Here is a 14,058-nt window from a genome sequence, read left to right as displayed (position 1 = left end):
AGGATCAAAACCCAAAGCAAATAAAATATGATATGCATGATGATCTAATGTATAACATTTCAAATTGAAAATTTGGGATGTTACAGCCGCTTTATCTCCCGTTTGGGAGAAAAGGCGCTACCCCTCTATCACCTCCTTCGGCGCACCGAACACTTTGAGTGGACGGATGCCGCCACGGCCGGACTTGAGGAAATAAAAGCCATATTGGCAACAAACCCTGTCCTGGCCGCGCCAAACATCGGCAAACCAATGCTATTGTACATTGCAGCAACCCATCAAGTTGTCAGCGCAGTACTCGTCGTCGAGCGGGAAACGGACAGACACAAATTCCCCCTTCAAAAGCCGGTTTACTATGTGTCCACTGTCCTCACCCCATGCAAATCACGGTACCCACATTATCAAAAGATTGCATATGTGGTATTCATGGCATCCCGGAAGCTACGACACTACTTTCAAGAGTGTTCAATCACAGTAGCATCGGAAGTACCACTCAACGATATTATAAACAACTGTGACGCAACGGGCCAGATTGCAAAATGGGCCATCGAGCTCCTCCCGTTCGACATAACTTATAGGCCACGGCGAGCTATCAAGTCGCAAGTTTTGGCTGACTTCGTCGCAGAATGGACGGAGGCCGAACTCCCTAAAGAGTACGGCACATATTCAAACTGGATCATGCACTTCGATGGTTCCAAAATGTTGGCCGGACTAGGGGCCGGCGTCGTTTTGACGTCCCCCACAGGAGATACAGTTCAATATGCACTCCAGATTATGTACATGGACTCCAACAATGCAGCCGAATATGAGGCCCTTTTACATGGTCTCCGGATGGCAGTATCCATGGGCATTCAACGCCTAGAGGTGCGCAGGGATTCGAACCTCGCGATATCCCAAATAAATGGAGACTTCGATGCCAAGGATCCAAAAATGGCAGCTTACCGCAACGCCGTCCTCAAAATGTTAGCTCGGTTTGAGGGGCTCGAATTTCACCATATAGCCCGAGAAAACAATCAGGCGGCAGACGTCCTGGCACGCATCGACGCAAAACGCGATGCAGTCCCCCCCAACATCTTCCTGGAAAGGCTGTTCAAGCCATCCGTAGTATGGGATGGGGAACATGGCAATATTAGCCCGGACCCAACCGCACTGTCCGACGCCGTACAATCTGACATAATCGGAGGCTCTGCCAATGAAATCACAACCTCAGCCCACGTACTAATGGCCGTTATCGCCCCATGGACAGAACCATTCCTAGCCTACCTTACTAGGCAGGAACTCCCAGAGGACCAAAACGAGGCACGCTGTATAGTGCGGCGATCTAAAGCCTATAAAGTCCATGAGGGAGAACTTTAGAAGAAAAGCACTACCGGAGTCCTTCAAAGGTGCATCTCCGAAGAGGAAGGGCGGAACCTGCTGGCTGAAATTCATGCCGGACTCGGTGGCCATCACGCCGCAGCCCGGTCCCTTGTAAGCAAGGCTTTCCGTACAGGCTTTTATTGGCCAACGGCCCGGGCGGACGCTCAGGACTTGGTCCAAAAATGCGTCGATTGCCAGCTTTTTGCAAACCAAAGCCATATGCCACCCACCGCCCTCCAAACTATCCCCATCACTTGGCCTTTCGCGGTCTGGGGGCTTGACATGGTGGGACCCCTTAAAGGCGGAACCCACAAGAAAAAATACTTACTGGTCATGGTGGATAAGTTCACCAAATGGATAGAAGCCAAGCCTGTTAAGACGGCCGAATTCGGACCTGTGATAGACTTTATATTCGGGGTCGTACACCGTTATGGCGTCCCCCACAGCATCATCACAGATAACGGCACGAACTTTACGGCCGATGAAGTAAAACTCTGGTGCAAAAGCATGGGCATCAAGCTCGATTACGCTTCCGTCTATCACCCACAAACTAACGGTCAGGTCGAACGTGCAAATGGTCTCATCATGAGTGGCATCAAACCCAGATTAGTGCGGTCCCTTAAGGAATCTAACACGCACTGGGTAGAGGAGCTCGACTCCGTACTCTGGGGGCTGCGGACCACGCCGAATCGCACCACCGGATACACACCATTTTTATGGTGTACGGCACAGAGGCAGTCTTGCCCTGCGACATAATTCATGACTCATCTCGAGTGCGCATGTACGAAGAAAGGGAAGCCGAGCTCGATTGGCAGGACAGTTTGGACGCCTTAGAGGAGGAGCGTGATGTGGCAAAAGCCCGTTCCGCATTCTATCAACAGCAGGCTCGAAGATATCAAAGCAGAGAAGTGCGGGCCAAAAACTACAACGTTGGCGAATTAGTTCTACGCCTGCCGGACAAGAAAAAGGACAAGCTGAAGCCCAAGTGGGAAGGTCCCTTCATAATCGACCAAGTCCTGACTGGTGGAGCATACCGCCTGCGAGATGCGTTGGATAACCGACTCGAGCCGAACCCATGGAACGCAGCCCGTCTCCGAAGATTCTATGCCTAGCTCCAGACTCTGTGTTTGTCTCCTTCCTCTGTCCATTTTTTACATTTTCTGTCTTACATTTCTCTCCTTCCCCTCTTTTCTTTTATAGCCCTTAAAGTCTCCTCAAGTGACGTGCTACTTGCGCTCATTAAACCTGGGGGCTTCTTTAACAGAAGCTTATTTACTCGGGCTTCACGCCCACCACATGTGTCAAACTTTTGCATGTACCTTTTCTTCACCATTATATGCATCGATATGACTTAAGTTTTGGCCAAGCTGGGTTGCCTCACTCCTATGCTTACCCCTATGTTCCCGATTGTTCGGCTAGGTGGTAAAGGGAGCACCTCTGCGATTGTTACTGCCGGATCAGCCGGATGTGTACCTCAGACTGGGTGAAGCTGAAAGCTAGCGTTCTTAAGGGAATATTCGGTCGGTGAACTAAAAGATGACCTTTTTTACTTATTTATATATATGCCCCCAGATGATTTTCCTGCGTTTGCAGTCCGGACATGCACTTTAGGGCATGCCTCCTAGAGAAAGGAACCCCTAACGGAACTATTCTATCTGGAAGATGTTTCTTACTAACCATGTAATATAACATAACTAGTTGGGCACTTGTCTGATAAAGCACTAATGACCCCTACGCCTGGTCTCCATGCATACCCCGGTTCTTACATAACCGGAAGGGTATTCGGACACACTCCGGATCGTCAGGTCCTGATGTTGAAGCGAAAAGGTTGGCAACGACAAACGATCTACAATCTGGCTAGAAGGCATTACACATGTCAATTAAAAATTATATAGTCACTCTGACTGATTGTATTCCTCTTCAATACCATCTAACAGGCTGTCTAACTTACAGTCCTGCTAGGAATACTTTGCGGCCAATTCTACTTGGCCGTACATTAAGCTTACAGGGATCTCCTTCCCGTCAGGCCCCACAGGTCCGACCTCGGCCATGTGGTTTGGGTCAGACTTCTTGTACCGCGTCTTCACCATGGCCCAGGCCTCCCTAGCGCCTTGTCGGCAGGCCGATATCTTCCACAATCGGAAGCGCTGTCGAGCTCCCTTAAGCTTCTCCGAAAGCTCTCCAAGGCCCTCGGGCATGGAGTGGGAAGGCCATAAGGCTTGGGCAACGCCTCACATCGCCTGCCGAACTCACTCGTGCAGTTGCGAGAGCTCGGGAAGAAGGTCACCCGTAGAACCGGGCATCTCCTCTACAGGATGACCCGTTAGCATACCTACAGACATTACTCTGTTAGTCGACTTCCTCGCCGAACCCTTTTCTTTCAAAGATTCGCTTAAGCACTTACTAAATATGCCGTGTCGAAGCCGCTGATTCTCCTTAGTGGAGTCCGACAGCTAGCCACGAACACCTTTAAGTTCAACGTCCAGCTTGGTGTTGGCGTCCTGAAGATCATTCTTCTCCCGCCTCACCCTTGTCAGCATACTCTCACCAGCCTTTAGCCGACGTAAGAGTTGTTGCCTCTCTGGATCCAGTCCGGTGCCATCTGCAATATGATTTGTCAGATCTACACCCACGCCGCACTTCGCAAGATACTAATCTTTTGAAGTGTATCTTACCAGAGGGGGTCTCTTTGGGCTCCCCTGCCGCGGCTAGTGCGGCCTCCAGTTGGGCTTTGCACTCTTCCAGCTCCTGGGACAGTACGGTATTCTTCTCTGTAAGAACTAATGATCCTTAAATCAGTTACTTTAACTATTTCAAGTCTCGGGGGCTACTGGTATATATATACAATTACCAAAATTTTCTTACCCGTATGTCTTTTACATATTGCTCCGTGGCTCTGGCTAGACCATTTTGAGCGGCACGGAGGTACGCATCTCCCGAATTAAAGGCATCTAATGCCTCTTGGGAGAAACAAGCATCGCGAAGAATTGTCCGGCGACGCCTGTGGTTCATGGCACTCTCCACCTCAGAGTTGGTGGCAGACAACCTGTCCACATCCTCCATCGGAGGAGCGTCCGGTGCGCGCCTTGTGTTCGCCTCCGCCTCCGGACCAGGCTTTGGAGCCTGACTGGTGGAGGCGCGGTTGGCAGCCTCTCCGGGTATAGTCTGGCGAGGTCTCTTTGTCCTGAAGAGAGCACGAGTGTTAATATGCCTCGCAGGTGTAACACCTGGGATAAGGGGGCGCGCCATACCTTTGCGCTGACGCCTCAGTCCGGACCGCACCTCTTTTCTGCCCACAGGGCCCCGCGGCCCCTCGTTGGCTTGCCGCCGCAGGTTCGGCCTCCCGTCTCAAAAACCTCCCCTGCAAAGCTCGGTTGTAATCAGAAAACTGCAAACACGAGAGGGCGGACACCTATTCGGGGTACTGGGACTTCGATCTCAGTTACCTGGGAGGCCGGGATTAGCCCTGGGTAATCGGCCGTAATGGCCACCAAGGCGTTGTCCTTGCTCAATTGATGGAACACTCCATCAATCAGCTCCACATATATGTCCGTATCCTCTTGAGAGGCCGGGTCGAGGGACCTTCCTGGGTCCTCGGGTTGTGGAGGAGGGCTGTTTATTTCCTTAACAGCCCGGCGCAGTTCCTGCGTTGAAGTCGTTAGACTAAATATTTAACAATGGGAATACAAAACAGATGGGCAAGTAAATGCGGCCGCTTACCCAGCTTGGTGGATTGTGCATAGAGAATCCGCCCTGTGGGTTAACGCGGAGAAATTCCTCCTCTTCTCCCTTATACAAAGTGGACAAGATCTTTAGCAGAGCGGCAGCTGAATCTGGCCCCTTACGGCCGTAGCGGGTGGCGTCGTCGTCCCCGTCGAATTCCCACATGGGGTGGCTTCTATACTGAAGTGGCTGCACCCCCCGCATAATGCATTCGGCCATAACCCCTATCATGGTCAGTCCGGAATGGGCTAACAATCTTATTCGGCCCATCAGGTAAATGATGTCCCTGTCACTTTCCCTCTGAGGGCTCCGTGGACGCCAGCTCAGGCGCTTCTTTAAGGGAGCACTGTCGAACTCAGGGAGGCCGATCCGAACAGGATCCGGCAGCGGGACATCCTCTATATAAAACCATTCCGAAGGCCAGTCTTCGGACGCCTTCTTTGGGGTTCCGGATAGATATCCGGTCCCGGCAATGCGCCACACTTCGGCTCCGCCCACTTGATACATGGACCCCTCCTTAGAGAGGGGCACCAGGCAGAATAACCTCTTCCACAGCGCGAAATGAGCCTCAACACCCAGGAATAGTTCGCAAAGGGCGACGAAGCCCGCGATATGCAATATAGAGCCGGGCGTGAGATTGTGCAGCTGGAGGCCGTAGAACTCTAGAAGCCCGCGGAGAAATGGATGAATTGGAAATCCAAGTCCTCTTATGAGATAAGGGACAAGGCACACCCGCTCTCCTTTGGAGGGATTGGGGGTGCTCTCCGCTTGCTCTCCGCCATTATAGGTGGCGAGTCCGGCTCGGACTGGGACCATATAGGCCTGAGGGAGAAATCCCTTGGCCTGAAGCGACACTAGCTCGCTGTGCAGGGTGGAGCACCTCTCCCAGTCTCCAGGTTTGGGACTGGAAGGGCGAAAGGAGGAGCCGCGACGGCTGGCCATGTTGGAATGGACCTTTGCTGGAGGCGCTCTGATGATTACTCGCGGAGAGGAGAAGGTGTGGTTTGGATCTGAATCCCCATCCCATTAAACAGGCGGCTCGTTTATGCAGCTAGGGGTGTGAATGTAAAAATACCCCGACTTTTCGCATTTGTTTGATACGTGGAAGACGACCATTATTGGGCGTGGAAGCCAAGGTGCGCTACATTACGAAAATCGGACATTATTCAGCAGGTACACGGAATTTGGAGAAGAACCCGCCTTGCAATGCCGAAGACAATCTGTGCGCCGGACTCGTCGTCATTGAAGCCTGGTTCGGGGGCTACTGAGGGAGTCCTGGATTAGGGGGTGTTCGGGTAGCCGGACTATACCTTCAGCCAGACTCCAGGACTATGAAGATACAAGATTGAAGACTTCGTCCCGTGTCCGATGGGACTTTCCTTGGTATGGAAGGCAAGCTTGGCGATGCGGATATTCAAGATCTCCTACCATTGTAACCGACTATGTGTAACCCTAACCCTCTTCGATGTCTATATAAACCGGAGGGTTTTAGTCCGTAGGACAACTTCATCATACAACAATCATACCATAGGCTAGCTTCTAGGGTTTAGCCTCCTTGATCTCGTGGTAGATCTACTCTTGTACTACCCATATCATCAATATTAATCGAGCAGGACGTAGGGTTTTACCTCCATCAAGAGGGCCCGAACCTGGGTAAAACATTGTGTCCCTTGTCTCCTGTTACCATCCGCCTAGACGCACAGTTCGGGACCCCCTACCCGAGATCCGCCGGTTTTGACACCGACACCGACCCATATCATGAATAGTAGTGGCCTCATTGGCCCGATGGGTATTTCGGGTCGACCCAATTATTAGTGACGTGTGTCGCTTTTTCTTGTGATGTGCTGATAGCTAAAATCCTAATAGAGTAGTACATAATCTAGGAATGGAAGAAAAAAAATACAGAGATCCAAGTGGTCTAGCTGCTGCATCCGTGCATTATACATTCATACATTCGTAGACCATAGTAAGCTCGTGTGTTTCTTTGTGGACATTGTACAGACATGCAACACCCGTGTGGCTGTGTGGGTGTGTCTAGCCATCGGATGCCGCTAGTACTACTAGTTTACATCAGACCCGACGCTCTACCGACAAGTCTCAAATGTGCACTAGGAGCTGGACGGCGCATGGGGGACCAGCGGGCGGTGAGCCGAATGACAAGCTAGGCGTGACTGGGACGGTGAGCGTGAGGCAGCACCATCGGCACGGCAGAGATCGGCGAGGGCGACGATTAGAACATAGCTGTCGTGAGATACGAGACCACGAGGTGGGCCGATCCCGCTGACCCAACGGGTCACTTGGTGCCGGCTCTACTGACCCAATTTTTTTTGAGGCCAACCCATGTGACCCATCGGCCCTGAATTTTTGGGCCGGGTCAGTGACCCAGCGGGTTGACCCGGCCCATTCCCATCTTGAATTGCTATACTATTGGTGCTATCCATACTATTAATGATGAGAGTGATTATGCTTATGATATGAAAAGGCCCAAGCTTGGGGATGCTATTTTGATGAGAATGACATGTTTGAGAATGTATTTGCTGTAATTAATGTTTGTCCCAAGCTTGGGGATGCTATGTTTGATGAAGATGATATTTTTAGTCTCCCAAGTTTTGATGAGCAAATTTATTATGATAATAGCATGCCTCCTATTTATGATGGTTATATTGATGAAAGTGGGTTTGGAAGAGTGTGAACTTTAGGAAGTAATGATCCCACTATTTTGGAGGATGTTGAATCTTATTGTGATAATTATGAAAGTGGATTTGGAGAGGTCATGGCTTTATTTAGTAATGATTCCACTATCTTGGAAGAGGTTTCAATCGATTATGATGAGAACAAAGTTGCTACTTATGATGATTATTGTGATGATACTTATGCTATAAAAAGTAATTATGATTATATTTATGAAACTTGTCATGATTATGATTACCCCTTTTCTGAACATTACTCTTTTAATATGGGAACAATTTATAGTATTCGAGTTTCTTATGATACTCCCACTATTCCGAATGAGAAGAATTTTGCTCATGTGGAGAGTAATAAAATTTCTATGCTTGTAGATCATGAAAAGAATGCTTTATGTGATAGTTATATTGTTGAATTAATTCATGATGCTACTGAAAATTATTATGAGGGAGGAACATATGCTTGTAGGAATTGCAATAATATCAAGTTTCCTCTCTATGTGCTTAAAGTTTTGAAGTTATGCTTGTTTTACCTTCCTATGCAAGTTGATTCTTGTTCCCACAAGTTGTTTGCTCACAAAATCCCTATGCATAGGAAGTGGGTTAGACTTAAATGTGCTAGTCATATTCTTCACGATGCTCTCTTTATGCTTCAATTCTTATCCTTTATGTGAGCATCATTGAAATCATCATGCCTAGCTAGGGGCGTTAAACGATAGTGCTTGTTGGGAGGCAACCGAATTTTATTTTTGTTCTTTGCTTTTTGCTCCTGTTTAGTAATAAATAATTCATCTAGCCTCTATTTAGATGTGGTTTTATGCTTTTAATTAGTGTTTGTGCCAAGTAGAACCTTTGGGTAGACTTGGGGAAAGTGTTTGCGATCCTGCTGTAAAAAGCAGAAACTTTAGTGCTCACGAGATTTGCTGCCATTTTTTAATAGAGAGTGATTGTCAGTTAATTATTTTTGAAGATTATTAATAGAGAAATTACTCACGTCCAGAAATTTATTTTAGAATTTTTGGGGTTCCATAAGTATACGTTTTATCCAGATTACTACAGACTGTTCTGTTTTTGACAGATTCTGTTTTCTATGTGTTGTTTGCTTATTTTGATGAATCTATGAGTAGTATCGGAGGGTATGAACCATAGATGAGTTGGAATACAGTAGATATTACACCAATATGAATTTATAATGAGTTCACAACAGTACCTAAGTGGTTATTTATTTTCTTATACTAACAGAGCTTACGAGTTTTCTGTTTAAGTTTTGTGTTGTGAAGTTTTCAAGTTTTGGGTAAAGATTTGATGGATTATGGAATAAGGAGTGGCAAGAGCCTAATATTGGGCATGCCAAAGGCACCCCAAGGCAATATTCAAGGACAACCAAGAGCCTAAGCTTGGGGATGCCCCGCAAGGCATCTCCTCTTTCGTCTTCGTTCATCGGTAACTTTACTTGGAGCTATATTTTTATTCACCACGTGATATGTGTTTTGCTTGGAGCGTCAATTTATTTTGTTAGGATTTGCTTTCTGTTATTTAGAACAATGTTTTGCATCTTTTATTTAAATAAAAGTGACGTTGAGCCTTTACTATGCCTATTTTACAAGTATACATGTTGCTGTTTGAAAACAGAAAGTTTACTGCTGTTGCAAAAATTCCCTAGAAAAGTCAGAATGTGATAAAATGTTGAAACCTTTTGCATAATAAGCTCTGATAAATTTACTATAGTGAGAATTTTCGTTCATAATTTTTGGAGCTAGGGAGGTATGGATCTTGCTGCATTCTTCATAGACTTTCCTGTTTAGGCAGATTGCTGTTATGTTTGCATTGTTTGCATATGTGATAGAGGCGAAGGTGTCCCGATGTTTCGATGAGATAGATATCGTTTTCTATGGGAGTCGACTTTGATGATTCGACTACGAACGTGCGAAGACGTTGCGCCCTAGCAATCGCTAAACCAACTTTCGAGGGTTATTGACCACGCCGGAGCACGATCAACCTGACCACGAGGGTCTATTTCCTGCGAGCAAACGAAGAACAAGCAAGAAACTGAGATTGCAATCTGGATATTGCAAATAAAAGAGGAAAGCTTTATTAATGAAGGTGGGGTTCTGTGATGTCTTGGTCTGGTCGTTGGACACAAACGAAGTACGCGAAGTTGCAGCTATGGCGAACTTTTAATCTAAACAAAACCCAAAGTCTAAACGACGCCCTAAGGGCTGTATATATGGAGGAAGAGGGGGGAATTTCGTGGCCCTTGGAGGAAGGGTCCAAAACCAACCCTAACTCTTGTTTCCCCACACATACGGACTCTAAAAACAGCCTATACTTAATTATTTCGAAAATACATGGGCCTGGCCCAATAATAAGGTGACGCAGCACCTAGAATAGCCTCTGGACGAAATTTATGAAGTGGCATCTTGTATATATCGTCCAAGGCTTAATGTACTCCTTATGGTGGCTTCAAAGTCCTGAAATCATCACGTGTAACTCCCTTCTTGATCCCCTTGCGCATGCCATCATCTCCATGCTTGAACTTGCTCCAAGGTTCATCTTTCTTGTCCAAGCTATGCCCTTCTTTTGTAAGCAAAACAAATGTATCCAATTTAGGCAGCATCATATTCTCATGAACATTAGAATCGTTACCAAGAAACGAAAGTACCTGATAATTCAATTGGCGTGCGCGAGCTCTAGTAATTGGTCTAGTATGTATAGCAGTAGGGGCTGTGGGTGTAACAATGGTATCGATGTCCTCATCATCCTCTTCTTCTTGAAAGTCGCCCTCGATGGAAGTTCATCGTCCTCACCCAAATAAGGCTTCAAATCTGCAATGTTAAAAATGGGACTAACCCCAAAATCTGCAGGCAGCTCAAGTTTATATGCATTATCATTTATTTTCTCTAACACCTTAAAAGGACCATCAGCACGTGGCATTAGCTTTGATTTGCGCAAATTAGGAAATCTATCCTTACGCAAATGTAACCAAACAAGATCTCCAGGTGCAAACACAACATGTTTTCTACCCTTATCTCCAGCAAGTTTATATTTAGCATTCATATGCTCAATGTTTTCCTTAATTAACTCATGCATTTTTAAAATCAATTCAGCATGTTCTTTCGCATCAAAATTAACCTTCTCCGAAGATGGAAGAGGCAACAAATCAATAGGTGCACGAGGTAGGAAACCATACACAATTTCGAAAGGGCACATCTTAGTAGTAGAATGCATTGAACGATTATAAGAAAATTCAATATGAGGCAAGCATTCTTCCCACATTTTGTTATTATTCTTCAAAACAACCCTAAGCATAGTAGACAATGTTCTATTGACTACTTCAGTTTGTCCATCAGTTTGGGGGTGACAAGTAGTACTAAAAAGCAGTTTAGTCCCCAACTTAGCCCATAAACATCTCCAAAAGTGGCTAAGAAATTTAGTATCATGATCTGAAACAATAGTATTTGGCACACCATGCAAGCAAATAATTTCACGAAAGAACAAATTAGGAACATTAACAACATCATCACTTTTATTACATGGTATAAAGTGTGCCATTTTCGAGAACCTATCCACGGCAACAAATATGCTATCCCTCCCCTTCTTTGTTCGAGGTAAACCTAAAACAAAGTCCATAGATATATCCTCCCAAGGAACACTAGGTATAGGCAAAGGCATATATAAACCATGAGGATTGAGTCGTGACTTAGCTTTTTGACATGTAGTGTAGCGAGCAACAAAACGCTCAACATCCCGACTCATCTTTGGCCAAAATAAATGTGTAGCAAGTATATCCTCCGTATTCTTGACGCCAAAGTGTCCCATTAATCCTCCTCCATGCGCCTCCAGCAACAACAAAAGTCGAACGGAGCTAGCTGGAATGCATAGCCTGTTAGCACGAAACACAAATCCATCGTTAAGAACGAACTTGTTCCAAGTTCTCCCTTCCTTACAATTCTGCAATACATCTTTAAATTCAGCATCATGCACATATTGATCTTTGATGGTCTCCAAACCAAATATTTTAAAGTCAAGTTGTGAAAGCATAGTATAACGACGAGACAATGCATCAGCAATAACATTTTCTTTACCCTTCTTGTGTTTAATGACATAAGGGAAAGTCTCAATGAATTCAACCCATTTAGCATCTTGACGGTTCAGTTTTGCTTGACTTTTAATGTGTTTCAAAGATTCATGATCAGAATGTATAACAAATTCCTTGGGCCATAAATAATGTTGCTATGTTTCTAAGGTCCGAACAAGAGCATATAATTCTTTATCATAAGTAGAATAGTTCAGACTAGGCCCACTCAATTTTTCAGAAAAGTATTCAACAGGTTTGCCATCTTGTAATAACACACCTCCTAATTCAATTCCACTAGCATCACATTCATGCTCAAAAGTCTTATTAAAATCAGGAAGTTGGAGTAAAGGAGCATGTGTCAACTTATCTTTCAATACCGTGAAGGCCTCTTCCTGTGCGGTACCCCAAACAAAAGGCAAATCCTTCTTTGTAAGCTCGCTGAGAGGTGCAGCAATGGTGCTGAAATATCTCACAAAACACATATAGAAACCAGCGAGGCCAAGGAAACTCCTCACTTGTGTGACCGTTTTGGGCTGCGGCCAACTCTCAATAGCTTCAATCTTGGCTTTATCAACTTCCATTCCCTATGGAGTAACAACATAGCCAAGAAAAGATACTCGGTCGGTGCAAAAGATGCACTTTCCAAGGTTACCAAACAAACATGCATCTCGTAGAGCAATAAAAACAACACATAAAATGTTCCAAATGTTCCTCCAAAGATTTGCTATAAATCAATATGTCATCAAAGTAAACTACCACAAATCGTCCAATGAAAGCACGTAAAACTTTGTTCATTAGTCTCATGAAAGTACTAGGTGCATTAGTTAACCCAAAAGGCATGACTAACCACTCATATAATCCAAACTTAGTTTTAAATGTCGTTTTCCATTCATCTCCCAATTTCATACGAATTTGATTGTATCCACTACGCAAATCAACTTTGGAGAATATTGTAGAGCCACTCAATTCATCAAGCATATCATCTAGCCTAGGAATAGGGTGACGATAACGAATAGTAATATTATTAATGCCTCTACAGTCAACACACATATGCGATGTACCATCCTTTTTAGGCACTAGTATAATAGGAACATCACAAGGACTAAGAGATTCACGTATATAAACTTTGTCGAGTAGTTCTTGTACTTGACGCATAATCTCCTTCGTCTCCTCTGGATTGGTACGGTATGGTGCACGGTTGGGTAATGATGCACCGGGAATTAAGTCAATTTGATGCTCAATCCCTCGAATAGGTGGTAATCCCGGTGGCACGTCTTGTCGAAAGACGTCAGCGAACTCCTGCAAAATGTTAGTTATAGCAGGAGGCAAAGAGGAAGGCACATCCTCGAATGAAAATAATGCCTCTTTGCACACAAAAGCATAGCAAACCGATTTGCTAAAATCTAGATCTTCAATATCAGATTTGGTGGCAAGTAAACATGCAATTTTTAATTTAATTTCAGAAGCAACACTAGATGGTTTATTATTAGGCTTCATTTGTTGCTCAAATTCTTTTGCCAAAATCTGATTTTCACTCCTATTTTTTTCCTGTTTTGCTTTATTAGCTCTATTATTATCATCTTTCAAAATGGAATCAGGAGTCATAGGAAGCAAAGTAATATTTTTATCTTTATGAACAAGAGTATACTGATTGTTTCTACCATGGTGTACATAATTTTTATCAAATTACCATGGTCTACCAAGTAATAAGGAACATGCTTGCATAGGTACCACATCACAATCCACATAATCAGCATATGTAGAGATATTAAAATGCACACCGACAGTACATGTTACCTTAACCTTGCCACTGTTGTTGAACCATTGGATGTAGTAAGGATGTGGATGTGGTCTTGTGGTGAGAGATAGCTTCTCCACCATCTCCATGCTAGCCAAGTTATTGCAGCTCCCTCCATCTATGATGACGCGAACAGAACGTTCCTTCACAACTCTCTTTGTATGGAACAAATTATGCCTCTGGTTTTGCTCAGCTTGTGTAACCTGCACACTCAAAACACGTTGAGCAACTAAACATTCATACCTGTCAGCATCTTCAGCAGCCATGTATTGCGTCTCATGATCAGAATCATCTCCACTGTGTTCTTCATGTGTAATAAGAGCCAAAGTCTCCTCATCATAGTCACTAGCGGACTCATACCCACCATCCTCAGTAACAATCATCACACGCTGAGATTTGCATTCTTTCACAAAATGTCC

The sequence above is a fragment of the Triticum urartu genome, chromosome 2A, assembly GCF_056163025.1.
Source record: "Triticum urartu cultivar PI428250 chromosome 2A, HENAU_Tu73, whole genome shotgun sequence".
Lineage (NCBI taxonomy): Eukaryota > Viridiplantae > Streptophyta > Magnoliopsida > Poales > Poaceae > Triticum > Triticum urartu.
This window is presented reverse-complemented; position numbering follows the sequence as displayed.